The following is a 19936-nucleotide window of genomic DNA, read 5'->3' as shown; positions in this document are numbered from 1 at the left end:
GAGCTGGTTGGTGGCAGTGATAACTACCTTTTAGTCTGGGCAGAAGGGGGCATAGCTAGTAAACCTGTGCCAGGCTTCCCCAGGAATGTCTGTGTATTTGTATATAAATCAAATATCAAAGTGTGTGTGTGTGTGTGTGTGTGTGTATGTGTGTGTGTGTGTGTGTGTGTGTGTGTGTGTGTGTGTGTGTGTGTGTGTGTGTGTGTGTGAGCTACTTGTGCAGCAACATGAAGCAATGGTTAGACAGAGAGGGTGCTGGAGGTTTTGTCTTGACCACTCGGCTAAGATCTTAACCCTATAGCTGTGCCAGTGGAGAGTCTTATTGGGGATCTGGAAAAAGAAGGAGAAACCAGCCTAGAATGACTTTGATCTCTGTGTGCTCATAAGGGAAATTGTACCTTACTGTATGTGTACTTGTTATCCTCCCAATGTGCACATCCCTCACTGGTGCTAGTGGTGAGGATTGAGGCTCCTTGATTACTGGGGCAGTGCAAGGGCATCACAAATGCATTTTTAAAAAAAGTTTTTGAGATCTTCTAAAAATAATAACCATTATGTTGCACAGTTTATTGTGTACTAAGATCCATAATGAAGAACACAACCGATGGTTTTCTCCTTAGGTAATTTCATGAGAACGATCAAATAGAAGGGGCACCAGAGAGCCTGAGCAAGATGGCTGCTTAGGCTCAAAGTTCTGGTCAAAGGGTAAAGAATAAATTAATTAATGAAGAAGTTTTGGTAATAATAAATAAACAAAACAGACTGAGGTCAAGAAGAAATGGGAGCAACAACTGAGACCGTTTGAAGCATCTCCACTGGAAGAATACCTTTGTAAACCTTTCTAAAAGCAGGTGTCAGTCATTAATGATGTAGGCAGTCAACAAATAAAAGTGAATTAGCTAAAACAAATAATTCAAGACATGGAAGAGGACAGAGCAGCATTGCAATCAGAGGTGTAGGAATGCAGTAAAAGACTGACAGAAATAGAAAAAAGCTACAACGGCAAACAAGAAAACTGAATGACTTAGAAAAGACGTCCAGAAAAAACAACATAAGGATAATAGGGGTAAGCAGTAGACGTCTTGGAGACAAAACTGAAAAGAATGCCAGAAAAGGATTTCATATACCAAAGAACAGAAAATGGAAAAAATCCACAAAGCTGGTAAAATGGATGCAAGAAGAGGACAACCGAGGCACATATTTACATACCTGCAGAGTTATAAACTTAAAGAAGAAATAATAAGACCAACCATAACACTTAAACTGATACTCCTTAATGATATGTTTGCAAACATTGTATGGTGGAGGATTATTCTAATTTAATACATTAACTGAGAAAAATAATAGCTGACTTGTTGGGGACACCAAAAGCCAGTGATGTTCCTATGTGAATTAACTACCCTACCATCTTAACTGTAGTATGGAAGGGAGAAATAAAGCTTATGTTCCACACAGAAAGAGAAGCATACACTTTTGTTCCAGAGATTTTTGCAGAGTGGAAGCTAGAACAAGCGACACAAAGAAACAAGTTCAAATATTTCAAAAGAAATGGACTGGCGGGCAAACTTGTGAAAAGCCAGAGAGGAGGTAGCATTACAAGGCTCTCAGAAAATATCCGATGTAGATGCATCTATTGGAAAAACTACTAAAGAGAAAGTAAACAAAGGTGGACATAGTGACATCAACAAGATGGGGAGAACAGACAAGACTCTGGGCATAGCAGACCACATAAATAGAGGAAGAACATGGAAGACAGAGGAAATTGGGAGAGGGTCCACAAAAAAAAAAAAAAAAAGATACAGTGAGAAGAATAAGTAGCTGGTCAAAACAGAAATCCAGCAGAATAAGACAGCCCCACCTCAATCACTGAAAAAGCAGGGATAGAGAAATAATAATAATAAGAAATACATACCATCAAATGAGAGGCACTGTAACTGAAACCTCAAGGGATTCAGACTTCCAGTGCTGGATGCAAAGGGGCCTGGGTAAGCTGGACTGGTCAAAAAGGTGGAAAGTAAAGTGAAATGGAGCAATGGCAAAAAAATCAAACCAGAGGAGGAAGCTAAAAGGAATTAAGCCATCAAGAACTGAACAGCTTGTCCATAAAGGGAGAGATGAGAGAAGAAAGAATGCAAATAAAAAAATATGTGGATGTTCTCAGTAAGTTCCATGGTATGTGAACTGGGTCATGGTTACATATCAAATTACAGGACAAAAGGGTGTGAATAAGAATGAAAAGGATCAGTGGCATCTATGAACATGGGTACCATGTAAAGGTAATAAGTATTGTAATGCACTGTGTTCTAGCAGCACTGGCACGCACATACATGGAAGCAAAATGGATTACAAATAAAAACTTCTTAACCAAAATTAGGAGTGAAGGGTATAAAGAGATGGGACACAAATAGGCATATTTTGTTAAATAGACTATTATAATGCTTTTAATTTTATGTAACTGTAAGCTGTCTTTTTCAAGCCATCGACAAAAGTGTTATGATGCTTGAAATCAAACTGGGGGCAATTGGAGAAGGAAATAATTATGGAAATACCAGTCTTAAGTTTGACTGCAATGTATCTGAGCAGAGTGCAATGGAATGCATGAAGCTATAACAAAAGTGAGGTCATGTGCAAAGGAATGGAAAAGAGAACAGATAAACTGGTATAAACAATAGATAGTAAGCAATCATGGAGAAATGAAGGCAGGAAGGACAGGTCAAATACAGACTTGAAAAAAGGGACAAGGAAAATGACAGAAGTTCAGAGGCACTTAAATTGCAGGCTTGAAGATGGCAGATCCAACTGTATGAGCAACAGAGGGGGTCGAGCACAGGAAAAGGTTTAATAACAAAAGGTCCAGCTCAACAGGGAAACCCAGGAGTGGGGATCCTTTCAAAGACAATGATAAGAGGGGGACTGAGGGGTAAAATCTGAAGAGAAAGGAAGGCACTGAGCACAGATTGAAAATGGTAACCTGGAACATATGGTGGTGTGGGGATTTTGCATCTGATCAGTAGGAACACTATACACAGCAGAATGAGTATGATACATAGTGGTGTGGTACTGCTCCAGAAGACCAAATTAAAAGTAAAAGAGGGAGAAAAGTTCAATCAAAAGCCCACATTATCCAAAGGGAGAAGCATACAGTAAAGTGTGCGGGGTTGAGGAGCAAGAGGTGAGTAACACCCCTTTTCACAAAAGGATTACATGTAGTAATTAAAAAAGTTCAGTAACGTTGTAAGGAGAGTTGGATCATTTGGCAAGGAAAATTTAATGGAAGATGGGCAAGAGTGAACCTGTATGCCCCAAACAAGGATAGAGAAGACATTTGACAGCAGGTTATTTGAAGAATGGAATGAGATATAAAGGAATGGAAGGGAAATCATTGGAGAGAACTTTAAGGTTGCACTAGAGCCTGAGAAGGATAAGCTGTTTTGCAAAAGAGAGTACAATATAAATATGAAAATAGATTTAGAAAGGAACATGGAAGAGGTAAAGTTGAAGGATATATGGAAGGAAAGATACTCTGAAAATAGGGAGAACACATTTAGCAGAAACTGCTTGATTCAACCTAGTAGATTGGGCAGGATACTAAGAGAAAGAGGACACTCTAAAAAGGGTGAAGTAGCTAGAAATTAAAAAAAAATACATATCATATCATGTAGTGGTAACAATTACAATAAGGACAAACAGGAACAAGGAGAGTGTTTGGTATGGAGATGGGCAAGCTACAAGTAGAAATAACAAGAAAGGAAACAGCAATTACAAAAACTTAAAGAGATGACAGAGAAGGAGAACACTAGTGACATACAAAAGCAGGGATACACTGGTGGAATGGAATGAAAGGAGCATTCAGGAGAACCATGTATAAAAAAGGAGACAATATGAGAAGGAGGCAGTATAAATGGAAACACTGGACAGGATACAAATGGAATTATGGAAACGTGCCGTGGTACAGACAGAGAACAGCAGCAACAGTAATAAAATCTGAAATAGAAAGAAAGATAACAAATATAATATAAATAGAAATAGAGCAATGGAAATGGAAGACCCACTGGTGGATAATTTAGAAGGAACTGGAGAAACATCTGTTAAGGAAATATGACAAAATGAAAAGGTAAGAGAGAGGTACCAAGTATTAGGGGAAAAGAGGGATAACCCAAGAAAAATTTTTAAAAGATTCATTATCAGAAGCTGGAAGAGAATTAAATACAAACCAACAAAGTAAGGAGTTCAATTACAGCACCAGCAGCAGCAATGAAGGCTCTCCTTGTATGGACAATTCATTAAGTATATTAGCAGGTACATAGCAATAGAGTATGCTGGGCATTAAATGTTTGTATGAATGTTAAGTTTAATCTCAAATTCTCTGAATGTGTTGGTAACAGTGATGAAAACAAAAGACTTTGTTGTATAAACATTTTGAATAATTCATCATTGTGCATATTACCTACTGAGGGGACAAATGCATTAGTGGTAAATAAGTTTAATTCTGAATGTTATGAGTGTTTTTTAACATAGAGAATTATATAACTCCTCATAATTCCTCACACATTAAATGTGGAGGCATGTTCAGCTCAAAACACTGAGGCAAGCATTTTGGGGATCAAAATATTCACTTTTTTAAAGAAAATTTTGGGGAACAAAATTTTAATAGTAATGTTTTCAATTTTATAGATGGCAACACAGTAACTTAAACAAATATGGATTGGCTGAAAGAGAAAGAAGAGCATTGCAAAAAGGATTTATTCTCTCTCGTATGTGATTTTAAATTATATCTAAGAAGGTTAAATTTAAAATAAGCATTTTCAAATGCAAGTAAACATATATTAATTCAAATCTTTATTAAAAAACACTCTTGGCCTGAATTTAACTCTTACTTTGATAAATTCTGATCACACTTATGTTAACTAATTTGGAGAGTAAATATAAACCCATGACTAATAGATATTACAACTTAAATTTAAAGGAAAGTAGAATTTTAAGAAAATTAAATTAGTTACAAGAAGTTCAGATTTATGAAAACTGATATTGTCTTGAAGTGTTTAGATTTATGTCATTTCCCTAAAGGTAGATATGCATGTGATTCTGAGAAAATTGTACACATCACAGTGTACTGCTCATTTGACTATTTTTTTGTGGGAAAGACATGCAGAAAGTTGAATGCAAGTGAGTCTGAGCATTTGAATTTTATAAAGAACAAAGCTAGTAGTAATGTATTAAGCAAACGTATTAAATTGATTTAGTTTTAAAGTGTGATTTTGGAGTTTTAGAAGGACTGACTAAAAGTGTGCAAGGAGGGGACTTGAACAATTTATTAGAATATGAGGAGCTTGCATGACAAGTGAGGTTGAATGCTACTTCCTGTCCAAGTCTGATTGACTACTTAAATATTAAGTATCTTTTAAAAATGTATAAGCTAAGATAAATATTATTGGATGCATTTATAATTAGTTGTGGATTATTTTGTATTTAATGGTATGAATAATTAGAGCTGAACTTATTTTGGAGTTTTTGGAGTTTTGTGTTTCCATTTCAAGTGTATTTTTGGGTTAAAAAAGTAAACGGGTGATTACAGAGGAAGATAGTAAGGTTAGGGAGCCTTGAGGGAATACTGTCTATAAATATAATAGGGATAGAGAAAGAAAAGGAAGTTTGTTGAGAAGTAACAGGCTGAAGATAGGGGAACTGTATAGAAGTAGTACAGAGGAAGACACTGAATGCAAAAGTTGTGAAGGAGGAAATCTAAGAGGCAGTAATGACAATGTAAAACAAGAAGGTAGGGAACCCAGCTATATACCAGATGGAGTTCTGCAAATAGGGTGGAGAGACAATATGCTGATTTTTGAAGGAGGAATATGAAAAGATAAGGGAAATGGGAAATGTCAGATATAATTAAAAAAATGATAAAAGTGGTCCAAAACAAAGTGTGATAGGCAGGATGGAAATAGGAGATTACAGACCAATCTCTTCAAAAATATAAACATCAAAGAAATGTCAAAAGTTCTAACAAGGAACCTAGAGGAGATTTTGTTAAGAACAATACAATGGGTGAAGAATGGTTTTGTGAAAGGAAGATGATCAGAAATTAATTATTAGGACTTAGCAGAGTTTATGGAAAGGAAGAGCAAAAGGGGAACACAGGCAGGTCGGTCTTTTTTGACCTACAAAAAGCCTTCAACACAGAAAGGAATGAAAGAATTCCTCTGGAAAATACAGGACTGATAGAGGTAGTTTACAATGATACATTGAAGGATATAATAAAGCAGAATTAGAAGGAAAAAGGAGCTGGTGATTCCCACACATAACCATATAGGCCTGAGAATACAAAGTACTTTGGTGGATAGTGAGTAAGGTGGAGACCAAAAGGCAAGAAAAAAAGGAATAGGGTATTGGGGATAAAAGAATGAATGAAAAGGCACTAAAGAGATAGGGTAACATGATGTGGGGTCAAGGGAAAGAAAGAGAAATATGGAAGAAAGAGGATGGAGAACCTTCATAGGGAAGAAAGAACTAGTAAAATGGAAGGAAGGGGAGATAAGAGGGAAGTGGGAATTAATGGAGGAAGAGAAAGGAGGTCAGACAGTATTTAAGACCCTACAAGACTTAGTACAGGAATTCAGATTAACACAAAATGAATAGTGGGTCTACATCAGGCACGGAAAATGGCTGGAAAACATGGGGGAAGAGAAACCCAAGAAAAGAAAAAAAGAGAAGGAAAAGGAGAGCCCCATGGGGAAAATGGGAAAGGGGGTAAAGGTGAATGCAACATGATTTATGAAGACCTGAGGGGAAAAGTGGAGGAGGACATAATGATAGAGATAAGAAAAGATGAGAGAAGAAAGAAGGGTGACAGACAGGTGAAGCTGAATGGAAACATAAATCAAAGTAACATTAGAGAAGCAGAAAATACATGAGGTGGGTAATCAGATATTAAGAGTGATGCACAGATGGTACTTCACTCCACAAAGATTATATAATGAGAGAAGGAAAACAAACTTGAAATTCTGGAGGTGAATAACAGAAGAAGCAGGCATGACGTGTTCTGGGAGTGTACATGGGCACAGAAAATCTCAGTAGAGGCCCTGTAAATATGAAAGAGGATACCGAGGAAAGAGGGAGACAACACTTGGGGATTCTGCAAGTAGGGTATAGGGAATTCAGAGGGGATAGCAGAAAAAAAAGAAATGTGAGTGCTAAAACTAATGGCAAAATAAGTGAAGAATGTAATAGCCAGAATCTGGAAAAAGATGAGTCAAGTGCCAGAAAGAGGGGCTGGACAGGACATTTCTATGAGGTAACTTATTTGAAATGTCAGCACTCGGTGGGGGGGAACTGAAAGACTGAACATTTGGACGTACATATATTGTCTGATATTGTCATTTCTCAAAATGTTCCCTTTTCGCTGAGGTATGATCTCAGAGTGAGTATATATCAGTTCAGTTATGTAGGAGGCTTGCCCCCTCCATATCAGGTAGTACAGGAGAATTGTCTTCCTATATAATAAAAAAAAAAAAGAAAAGAAAAGAAAAGAAAGAAAAGTTTTAAAAGCAATAATGTTTGATATTCACTCTTCTCCTGTATTATTCTTTCATGATTTTTGGGAATTGTATTGCTACTCCCAACATTTCAATAGGGATCCTTTCTAGGTACTATAAGAAGAAATATAAAACAGAAAAAGATGATGAAGAAGGTGGGAGAAAAGTTAGGCAACTAATGGAAAGAGGTGATGAGCTACTGTAAATCAAAAGAGGGGAAGGGTGGGGTGAAAGTAAATAGTTTAAGAATGAGAAGAAAAAAAAACATTAGTGTAAATAAAAAGTGCACCACACACAAGATTGTGCAGTATATCACTGTGAATGCATATGAAAAATAAAAAGAAACAAACAAAATATCAAGTAGAGAGCCAATTAATTTATTTCTGATTGTTAGAACAGGAATGTTATACAGGTATATACTTCATATAATGGATGCAGAGTGGCACATATATTTATGCTAGTGACTTTTTGTTACAAAAGTTAAAAAATTAAATATCTTTTTAAAAAGAAATTAATATGCTGCAGTTCATGATGTAAATTTATTTTATATAAATACAAACATACATACACACACACACAGATTACATATATATATATATATATATATATATATATATATATATATTTTTTTTTTTTATACTATCTATCTATAGACATATACATAGATACATAACGGTAGAGATATGTATGTAATATATGTATACACACACAGACACATGCACACACACACACACACACACACACACACACACACACACACACACACGCACACACGCGCACACACACACACACACACACACACACACGCGCACACACACGCACGCACGCACACACACACACACACACACACACACACACACACACACACACACACACACACACACACGCATATAGTTATACTATCTATCTGTATATACATATACATAGATATAGAATGGTAGAGATATGCATGTAATGTATATATACACACAGATACACATACAGACAGACAGAGAGAGAGAGAGAGCAACCATAAATAAACAGCAAAATAACAGAAATATTTTGTTTTGCAGCAGATTTGTGGATGGCATATTAATTATATGGTTAATGACTGACTATGTGAAATAGGTGAATATTTTGAAAATTCTTACACAGTCGTGGGTGTATTCAGAAAGATGTCATGCTACAGCACAAAATAACAGACACTGTAGCATGATGTGACCAGATGTTACTTAGTAGTGCATTAGGGCAACAGTAGCATCAGAAAGAGAGAAAAAGGGCTGCATAGTAAATTAGAGCAGACATGTTATTACCACAGTAGCACTACTAAACTATAGCAAAGTAGCTATGTTGTGGGTGTTGACTTGACCAACATACCAAAGACAGTGAAGTAGTGTGCTCAAAGCTATGTGTTTTCACACACGCACAGTGAAGCACTTCATAGCTGCAACATGGAAACTGTAAGCAGATTACAAAATTGGCAAAAAGTAATCCCAGCTCAGTTCATCATATAAATGGGGAGGAAAGGTGAGATAGGAAAGGCAAAAAGTGAAGCAAGAGCAAGCAGGGTAATGCACACAAGGATAATCTAAAGAAAACAGAAGTGGGAGAGGAAGCCTGCTTTTTGAGGGACCAATGTCAATTTTACTTTTCTTAAGAAAAAGGGTAGATATGGATGGTATTGAGAAGCTTGTTTGGAAAGAAATGGAACAGGGAGGGTAACAGGGCCAGGCAGACAAACATAAAATGCAGACAGAAATACAAAAGGCAGACAGGCAGAGGGAAAACAATTGGTTATGGAGAGGACTGACCAACAAAAAGGATAAGAAAAGTGACATATATGGAAGGAGAACATCATGATGATGGATAAATCATAGTATAGAGGGCCTGCCTGATCAGCCCAGAGGAGAACTCACACACAACTGATACCTATGTGACTGAGATTACAGGTACACCCTGCATCTGGTGGCCCACTGGTTGGGGCCAGACAGTTGTGTAATTCTTTCAGCTGCACAAGGAAATACTCCAGTGCACAGTTCAGTTGTCAACACACTTTGGACATAACCTGTTACTGCACCTGATGCTGGGTGATGTTGGAGACTCCTCTGGGCCACTGTTAGATACACATCTCCTCCTGACAGGGGGCCACAGAGGCCAGCAGGGAGATCTTCATCCTGTTGCTGAAAGACAACTCCCATGACTGCTAGTGACCCAGTACCATGGACATCATTTGGAGAAGACCCAGGTGGCCACAGTCATTCAGCTTCTTGCACCACAGCTGAAACTGTATAAAGAGGTTACAGCAATAGAAAGAAAAACAATTAGCACATTAGAATACATGCACATGACAAACTGGATTTCAAATTTTTATGACAGAAAGGGACATATATGTACCTCTCGGCCTGGAAAGCCTGTCAGATTCCTTAGATAGTCCACCCTGCTGATGACAGGCCACCCTGTTGAAGGCAATCTCCTTGACCACTGTAAAAGGAAACAGTGGATAATCACAATAATTTGCTCCTGCCAAATGAATGCAAGGAAGGCAACAAAAATAGCCAGAAAATACATGGAAAAAATATATAGTGTCAAAATGCTAGTTCACTCATCTTTACTCTTGGCTCCCACTGGCATAACAGGTCTGTGTGACATCTCTGCAGGTCACTTTACTGATGTCTGCATTGCTAATCAGAGTGAGCAATACATGTGGCATCACTTACCACCCTATCATGCTGGTGCCAGGTATATATGATATATAAAGGGTCATCTTAATGGCCCAGCAGGCACTCCTCATAGTCACTGTGCAGCAGATGCAAAAAGATTTCTGTATTCTGGCTGCATAAGCAGGAGCTCCACTGAAACCAGCAGCTAATTTGCCCATTTCCACTCAACTGGTCAGAATGAAGAGCAAAATAATAGCTCTCTGAGCATAGCTGCACTTTATGAAGGCCATATAACATGCATTTCCAGACAGCAAGAGTGCATTATGAAATGTATCATTAGTGCACACTAGTGACATTACTAGCTTTTCAGTGTCTATGCACAGGCATAATGTATATGTCTCCATTTAGACCAGGTATGGTCAGTGATGAGCATGGCAGAGCTGATTTGGGGGTAATACTGCATCATGTTTTGGCAGAAATTCAAAGGTAATCATACTAAGTCATCCCATTAATATAATCACACTTGTATGAGGCCCATTGGAGGGTAGCAAAATGTACAGTTACCGTATTGCAGGAGATTGCATTAAGATGAGCAAGTAAGTTTGCACTGTAAAACTGGCATAGTATCAAAAGATAACTCAACTAGTAATATAACTTTGTAGTGCACTGAGCACTCATGGTGCATGCCCTAAGTTCTATGTGGGGAGCATAGATGTGAGGTTTGGTGCATAGAAAATCTTTAGGCTTTTGCATACTGGCCAGGCATCAGGCTGCTCTGGGCTGGAACCCTTCTATGTGGAATACTGCAACTGTGATATTGAAGCACATCTACTGATCATCAGAACATTGTGGCAAGAATGTGCGATATAGTAATATTTCCAGTGCTGCTCTCAGTATAGCATAGGGTGAGAGTGGTCATAATACATTAGCAGACAAGTATGCTGCTATCAAGAGGACAGCACTGAGATATATAGGAGTCTGACAAGGACAGTTATGCATACATATGCATTGACTAGCATCTCCTACTCATACATGACATATGTATCCTTGAGAAAGGTATAATTGAGAAGGCTTTCAGATCAGGTGCAGCAGGGAATGGTGCAAGACATCAGTGATGCAGGCAGCCATGACAGGATAGTAGTATGGGTGCATTATGGGGTCGCCAATATATTGCAAGGCAATACCAACTCACAAGACCACATCAGGGACAGACCCATTTAAGGATGTGAACCAACAACATAGAAATTACTTAGAGAGGTGGAAGAGTTCCTGGTAGCCCTGTTTGGAGCAGACAAGAGAACCCACCTACCTGGCATTGGTTTGCATGTGGAACTGGGAAAGTGATGACTGCCTATATGTCTGTAGAAGATACACCAGGTTGGTAGAGGCATGTTCCTTTCAAGTTGTTATGTGAAGAAATTGTTCAGCAGATCACATTTGCATGTCTGTTCTCCAGGTAAATTAGGGATTCAAGTGCAACAACCTGCACCTCAAGGTACACATGTGCCCATATGCTACTCACATAAGCAGGCTGTACTACTCTGTGTGCCACAGAGTGGGGGAACTTAAGCATTTACTCAAGCATTACTACAGGCATGTTATCTTTGTTTTCAGAAATCCTGCTGGTAGAGTGTCCACCACAGCAGGTTGGCACGTGCCGAAGTCAACTGGTCACTTGTAGCTGATTATGATGAACCATGAATATTGTACAATCTAATGATGCAGTGGCAGTGTCAGCAATGCTTACAACTCTTGACAAAAACACATCCCCAACAAATGAGATGATGAGGGAGGGGCAATGCAAACCATTGTTGTTGATATTTTTGTCAATTCTTCATAACTTTTATAGTTTTCTATCAAATTATTGAGGATGGGGGTTACTAAATAATGACAGACATTTGAGTTTCAGACTTCATATCCTTCAGTAAATGCATACTAATGCAAAAACCTTTATTCTAGCAACTTTCTAAGTTTATAGGAGCAATATTTAAAATCTGTCACTATTTCTGGGCCTTTGTCCTCCCATTATTTTTAGCTTTGTCCAGGCTTTTTGGGCTAAGAGGTTGAAAGGTATTGCCTAGATCTCTGGCACTACCTGTGCATAGTGTCAGACATCCTGTCTGTGTACACCCTACAAATGCTACACAGGTGTCATCTCTACACATAGCATCTATTAGAAACACAGCATCCAATGTGCATACATCCACAACTGGAGAGAGAGACACATAGGTGGCTATTACCACCATAACTCTAGGTTATTTCCTAATCTATTTACAATACCTGGCAGTAATACTGGCACAGATATCCACTATGCAAACAGTGAACAAAATTATGACTGTGCTATGTACCCTGTGTAAAGAAATGCAATTGCTCCCAAGACTATGGATTTCCTGCACTATATGCAGACTAGCATGGCATATAGGGACCTAAAGCAAACATGACTGTTGAGAGCAATAGTGGCTCAACTAGCATCCATTATGGCATCCATAAGGATAGTGGTAAATGCCCATTATGGCCATGCAATACTCAAAATGCATGGTGGATGGTCACAGGCTAGGCTTACACAGATGACAAAAAGACTGTATTACTGTCACCCTTGTCCATGTCTGCCTGTGCATCTAGGAGTAGTCCTTCTCATGGTACTGGCTAATACTCATCTAACTGGACGGCAAAAGCACCAGTCAGCTTCTGTAAGTGCCAGACTTCTTTACCATCCCTATCCCCTCTTGGCCTAGTAACTACAACACCTAACCAATAACATCCATAGAGTCATGAATATCAGTCATCTACTGCTTCCCACATGGGGAGCCACAGCAGGATTCCTGTGCAAACTCCCAAAGTGTTATGTCATCACATAAAGATGATGCATCCAACCCTTACACTGTATGGTTACTTAGTACATCTGTCCAATGTTCACAACATAAAAGGTCTGTATACCCCAGAGGATGTGATTTCTGAATCCTTGCAACCTCCTATCCACCAGCATCTCTGTCATATCCACCTCCAATGACCCTTACACTTATAGTAATATTATCATTACCTGTCATTGTGCCACACCCCACCAATACAACTGTTTATGATGATGCTGTGCCTACCAATCTGGCTTGTGTAGGTAAATTAATATCTGATGCAGAACATGGTCAGCCAATGCACTGCAATGCATAATTTGCTGTGTTAATGCATAGATAAGTTTTATTCTGTGTTGTCATTGTCACAGTTGACAGTTGTAGATCAGACACCTCTTTTTCAGTGCCACAATGTATTGCACTTGTCTCTGGCTTTCATGGAGTACCCCTACAGCTGTTTCCTCTGATTAGTCAGCACTCACCTGCTCTTCTGCTGCTACAACAGGTCTGTCAGGCAGAACTACAGTATTCCCAAGCTGTAGTTACTTCTCTACTACTAAACTGTGTACCAAGTTTCACATCACAAATAACTAACTACAGGGCTCAGGCTCACACTGCAATGTGCTAATATATGTACCCAAGCAGTGGAAGCATGTCTTCAGAAGTCTGCATATGTTCAGCATGGTGTTTTATGCCATCTCCACCACATCTGGTGTGGTGTCAGATGGGGGTTATCATAGGAACATCTGATATAGAAGGCCAATCACTGTAATGACCATGAGTGCCTTGCCAAACAAGCACTCTCAAGCTTTACTACTCTTTTCAAAGAGAGTGAGGCCTGTAACTCCTGGTGTAAATTTAAAAGTACCCATCCCGTCATCCAGGTTATGTTTGAAGGAAGGCAATCAGCCACACTGCTTGACTCACAGAGAAAGTCTATTCTAGACTGGCAGTGGGAGACACCATGTGCTAAACCTGTCCCTTCATCATTTAAATCAAGATATTTATTTATTTTTGTAACATTTGTTTACCAGAAAATTCCGACTGGGACAGTGCCCATTTTCAGAGGAGGCCTGGGAAGAAACATTCCAAACACATGTCTTTAGTTCTACTGTTAAGTGCACTATTCAATTTACTAAGAAAAAGATGGTCAAGGATAACAAGATCTCTAAAGGCACAGTAAGTAAGGTACAAATCTCCTCTCAGGAGCCTATACGACACAGAATACAGGAGCAAGGTTTTCTATCTCTCCTGGTAATTAAGATCCTTGAGACCGGAGATCTTGTTGGTTAGAAACCTATGTTTTTTTTTTTTATTTTATTTGGTTTCTTAATGTGTATAGTGAGTTACATGCTAAGGGGTACATTATATTATATAATGGGTCTGTATACAGAGTGGTAATCACTTCCTTGGATTTTAAAGAGATGCTTTTGGCAATTAGTTGCAAAATGCTGTGCTTCTTGACTACAGTAGCCATGTGGTAATCATAGGAGATGGAATTATCTACCTGTCTACTCAGATCTCTAACTTTTGTATCACTTGATAATGGAATGATGTCAATGCTGTAGGTTGCAGTGATTTTCTGATTTCCAATGAGGATAATGCAGTATTGATTAGCATTTAGTTTCAGCACTTTTCCCATATAATATATGTTTACTAGTGTAAGCTTATTTTGAAGGGTATACATATATTTAGGGGTTTTGACAATTAGACTCAGTTTGCAATTGTTAACAAACTTGGTCAACCAGAAGGCCTGTTTTTTTTTTTTGTTTAGATGTCAGAGAAATAAATGCCAGACAAGACAGGACCAAGCAAAGATCCATGAATATGCAGTGTCTGTAAATAAATGTTCACTGTATTTTTGTAACTTCCGAGGCAGTATATTTGATGACTGAGGTTGTGGGAGCCTAGCTTCCACATCAGGAGATTGTCCGCCTGCAAAAAATACTTTCTAAAACTCATGTGTATACTATACTTGTACTAAGAGTCGGTGGATATATTACTAGTTGGTGAAATTGAAGCAGCTGGTGTTTGAGTTAATAAGTAGATACACACACACACACACGCACACAAATGAATCTATATATAAAAATGTGTGGAGTGTGTGTAGAAATCAGATGATCGAATGTAGCAACTTTCTTACTGCCTAGATCACGGTACAGTGGGGATTAGTGAATTTACCCTTTCCCCACTGTAGAGCAATCTCAGAGTTGGTATATATAATTAGTATGGAGTGTGTGTGGGGGGTACAGTGGGTCCTCCTGCAAAAAACAGCATTTTATTTTCCAATTTTTTCAGTAGGTTGCTGATCAACAAAGTACATTCAGTCAGTTGCCTCTCAATAAAGTGACTGTTCATATGGATAAACACCCAATATATCTATATCTGTCTGTATCTATATCTATCTATTTATTTATATATATTATACAGATAGTTAACAAGTGTGCATGATCAACAATCCCTGGGTAGGAGAATATTCTCTTCTCCCAGGGACTGTGCTATCTTGGAGTTAGTACATATAATTAGCGGGGGGTGTGGGGGTGCAGAGGAGCTTGCCCTCCTGCAAAAAACTAGGTTTTAAGGTTGCATACACCGCGGTTCTTCCTTGGTGCATACATCCATTTTTGACAGAGTGGTTTACCTTCAAGATGTCAACATGCATGTTAGTTGACCAACTAAAGGTAAATAGTGTGTGCGTGTGTTGTCAAAAGAATGAAGTGTGTGCCTGATTTCTCAAATTTGTATATTATCAAATGCAGGTGTGGTCCATTGCTGCTGACATATTTAGCAGGAAGAGGTATTTTTGAAGGAGAGTTTGGGTTTGGGGGGGTAAGATTGAGTGTGTGTGTTTGTGTGTGTGTGTGTGTGTGTGTGTGTGTGTGTGTGTGTGTGTGTGTGTGTGTGTGTGTGTGTGTGTGTGTGAGTTTTAGTAGTTTAAGTTTAAGAGTAAGGGTTAGGTAAGGTGATGGATGTAATGCTTTGAGGGGTTAGGTGATAGATGTAATATTCTAAGTGGCTGGCGGTTGGCACAATAGTTAAGGTGTTAACCCCCTGGACACAAAGTAAATTCAGGAATAGATTTCTCTGGTGGAACTCCCATGTTAACTTTATAACAAAAGAAGGAAAATAATAAAAAGCTGTGAGAATTCCCCATCTTCCACATCAAGATTACACTGAAACATGCCAGTAAGAAACTTAAGGCCATGCTTAGAAAATGAAAAACAGAGTATGTAGGTCACTAGACATACTAAAAGAGACTAACAAATCTTTCTTCAGATATCTCAGGAAATTAAGGCATAATGTTCAACAATGAACTGAGTTCTTCCATAATAATATCCGATATTCCTTTACAAAATGATTAGCCAATATATTAGCAGACAAATTTAATATTAGCTTTAACCCACCTACCCACTTAACTTAGCTCACTATCCATGAAATTTTAGATTGCCCTGTAGTCACATTGGAACAAGTCTTAGAATTCCTGTGAAAATGTAAAATAATTTTTTTCTAAGAACCAGATAACATAGCATGCTGTATTCTTGTCAGTGCCAAGTATATACTATCTGAGTCTCTGCTTAAGCAGTTTAACTTTAGCCTGTCCATAAGGGTTTGTCCTATTCCCTGGAGAACAGCCACTGTGACACCTCTACTTAAGGATGGCCCTGTATAGCCTCAGGTAATTACATGCTCATCAACCTCACCAGCCTTAAACACAAAGCTATGGAACATATCACAGCAGAATTAATTTATGCAGACATAGGCAAGTGATCTAGAGCCTTTTAAGTTTGCATTAGTGAAGGGCAGGTCCTGTTTTCTGAACCAAGTAAACTTCTTTGAAAAGGCTGTGGACAGTGGTTACTGTGCATGCTGCTTATCTTGATCGGGCCAAGGCTTTTGACACTATTCCCCATGTCTGTGTTATTGAAAAGTTAGACGAGCATAATGTAATCTCTTACATTGTCTGATGGAGTGCAATCTGATATTTTACAGATCCCAAGCGGTGAGAGTTGCTGATATACTCTCTAAACATAAAATTGTAACTAATGAGGTACTGCACAAAACAGTGCTGAGAATTCTCCTGTTTGGCATTTATTTTGCAGGCATCCATATCAATATCTCAGAAGTGTGGTTGATGAAGTTGTTGATGACTGCATGCTGGACACTGTTATCCCCTCATCCATGGATACTAAATAAACTGCTCCAAAAAGGGCTTTATTATCCACATACCTGGTGTACTGCAACTGGTCTCAAGCTAAATCCAGAAATATGCAGTATAGCATAGTAGCATTCAACAAAAAAAGCTGTTTCTGTCTCATATAAGTTGTACTCCTCTTCAAACAGCTATGGTCATAAGAGACCTGTGTACTTATGTGTACACTTGTCTCTCATTTGATCATCATGTTTCCACCACAGTCAGGAAATCCTTGTATCTGGTCCAGTAATTTCCAAGAGAATATCTCCAAGATCCAAAATGTTTATTTTGCCATTGTACCTTTCCCTTATCAAACCTATCATTGAATACAATGCTCCCTTTGGTATATTCAAGGCCAATCACATCACTCAGCTGGAAAGATCTAATGATTTTTATTCCCCATAAATTGTGATATACAAATCACTTACTACTCAAGCTGGTCCACCAGTCACAGCCAAAAAGAATCAGGAAACAATAAAACTGATGAACAATCACGGAAAAAGTCAGTTTCAATAATTCCAAGGCAAAGCAACAGTAGACAAGAATTCTCCAAAACGTAAAGCTTTTATTTCACAAACAAACGAAGTGGATAAGCGCTTTCACATACACTATGTATGCTTCTTCAGATCCTAATTCTTGTGGTTAGGCCACTCATTTAAATACTCTATGTTCATTGAATTAATTAAAATCAATCATCTAATAAAATAATTAACTAACCAATTAGATATTTAAACTGGTAAATGCAGTCACAGTATGAGTTTTTCAACAAAACGGGTGGTCAAGTTATAATAGGATGCTATAATTTTAGTTTAGAAGCTGATTAGCTCAAGTTGCGCTCTAAATATTCAAAACATCTAAAATTATATAATAAACAGGTTTAAAATAAAAAATAATAAAAGTTTATGTTAAAAACAAGCAGTAATAATCAATACACTCTCAAATATATATTCTATATGGTTAAATTCATATCTATAGGGATAAAATATAATCCATGTTCAGTGCATGAATTCATAAATACTTATGTATAATTAATCAAATATTTGTGAAATAAATAAGTAGATTAATAAATAAATAAATTGATTAATAGTACACAGAATATTTCTTTCTTATATATTTATAAAATAATTTTTGAATATTTAGAGCGCAACTTGAGCTAATCAGCTTCTGAACTAAAATTATAGCATCCTATAACTTGACCACCCGTTTTGTTGAAAAACTCATACTGTGACTGCATTTACCAGTTTAAATATCTAATTGGTTAGTTAATTATTTTATTAGATGATTGATTTTAATTAATTCAATGAACATAGAGTATTTAAATGAGTGGCCTAACCACAAGAATTAGGATCTGAAGAAGCATACATAGTGTATGTGAAAGAGCTTATCCACTTCATTTGTTTGTGAAATAAAAGCTTTACGTTTTGGAGAATTCTTGTCTACTGTTGCTTTGCCTTGGAATTATTGAAACTGACTTTTTCCGTGATTGTTCACCAGTTTTATTGTTTCCTGATTCCCCATAAATTAAAGGACTTAAATCTTTTAACTATTTCAGTAGACTGGCACAACTGTTCTTATAATCAGTAACTTACTGGCTCCTCCAATGTGACCTGTGTCTCCCAATTTGAGCCACTAAAGACCCAATCATTTGACCTCCTATTTCTTTGCAAAACCAGTTTCTTAGCAAACTGTTAGATTAGGGGTTTAAATTTATACCAACGAATAAACAAAACTCACTGAACGAATAGGTTTCTAAATCAACAGATCAATCAAAGTACTACTTCATCATCTGCCTTTAAGGCTACTTTTCATGACTGGATGGGTAGACATAAATTTCCTTCAGCTTAATCATGTATAGCCCTGCTAGATCTGGGAGGTAGGCACTTTTAAATACTCATAAATGTTTGTGAGCATCAGTGCATAGAGGGATAGAGCCTTGACTGTGACCCAGGTCACCTAGTTTTGATTAGCGGCTCAAGTGTCTGAGACTCTGGCGAGGGGGCAGTCATATGAGCATTTCCCATGACAAATCCTTGTGGAGGCTGGTGATGTTGCAGGAAAGAGACATAGTCCAAAGAGGGGGAAGGGTGCTGGACCTGGCTGAGCTGCTGTGGAACCAGTGTGATATTCCAAGTGTTCCCATTGCACAACCAGCCCTCAGATGCAACCAATGATTGCAGGGAAAGGGGAAGTAATTGGGTAGGCAAAAAAGAACAGAAATGGCTGAAAGTAATGGTAAGATGTCCTTAGGTTCCATTTTAGCCCCATCTCAGATTGGCATTAGACTGCAGGAAGAAAGATGGGCTAGGGAGACTCAGTAACAAGCACAAACACCATGGTAGACTATAGGATTATGCATGGGGTGCATAAAACATGCAGAAAATTAAAACAAAATGAAAAATGTTCTTCTAAAGGGTGGTAAGGACTAGATCTCTCATTGTCACTATGGTCACTTGCCTAGTATTATTTTTGTATTCCTATGATCCTAAACAAATGGGCAGAATGGTAGTAGTTGAGGTTCAAATCAAACAAATACAAAACACTTACTTAGGCCACAAATACGGTGGTGTTAAGTATCAGCTGTGGGATCAACTCTGACTGTAACAGAGTGTAAAAAGGATCCAAGGACACTGACCATGCATAGGTTACACTATTTAGAACAGTGTGAAGGAGAAGTAAAAGCAGCAAGCAGAATCAGGGCCACAGATACAAGAAGTAAAGATGTAA

The sequence above is a fragment of the Protopterus annectens genome, chromosome 1.part2, assembly GCF_019279795.1.
Source record: "Protopterus annectens isolate FY-2018-M chromosome 1.part2, PAN1.0, whole genome shotgun sequence".
NCBI lineage: Eukaryota > Metazoa > Chordata > Ceratodontiformes > Protopteridae > Protopterus > Protopterus annectens.
The sequence above is the reverse complement of the archived record's forward strand: the minus strand, read 5'-3'. Positions refer to the sequence as shown.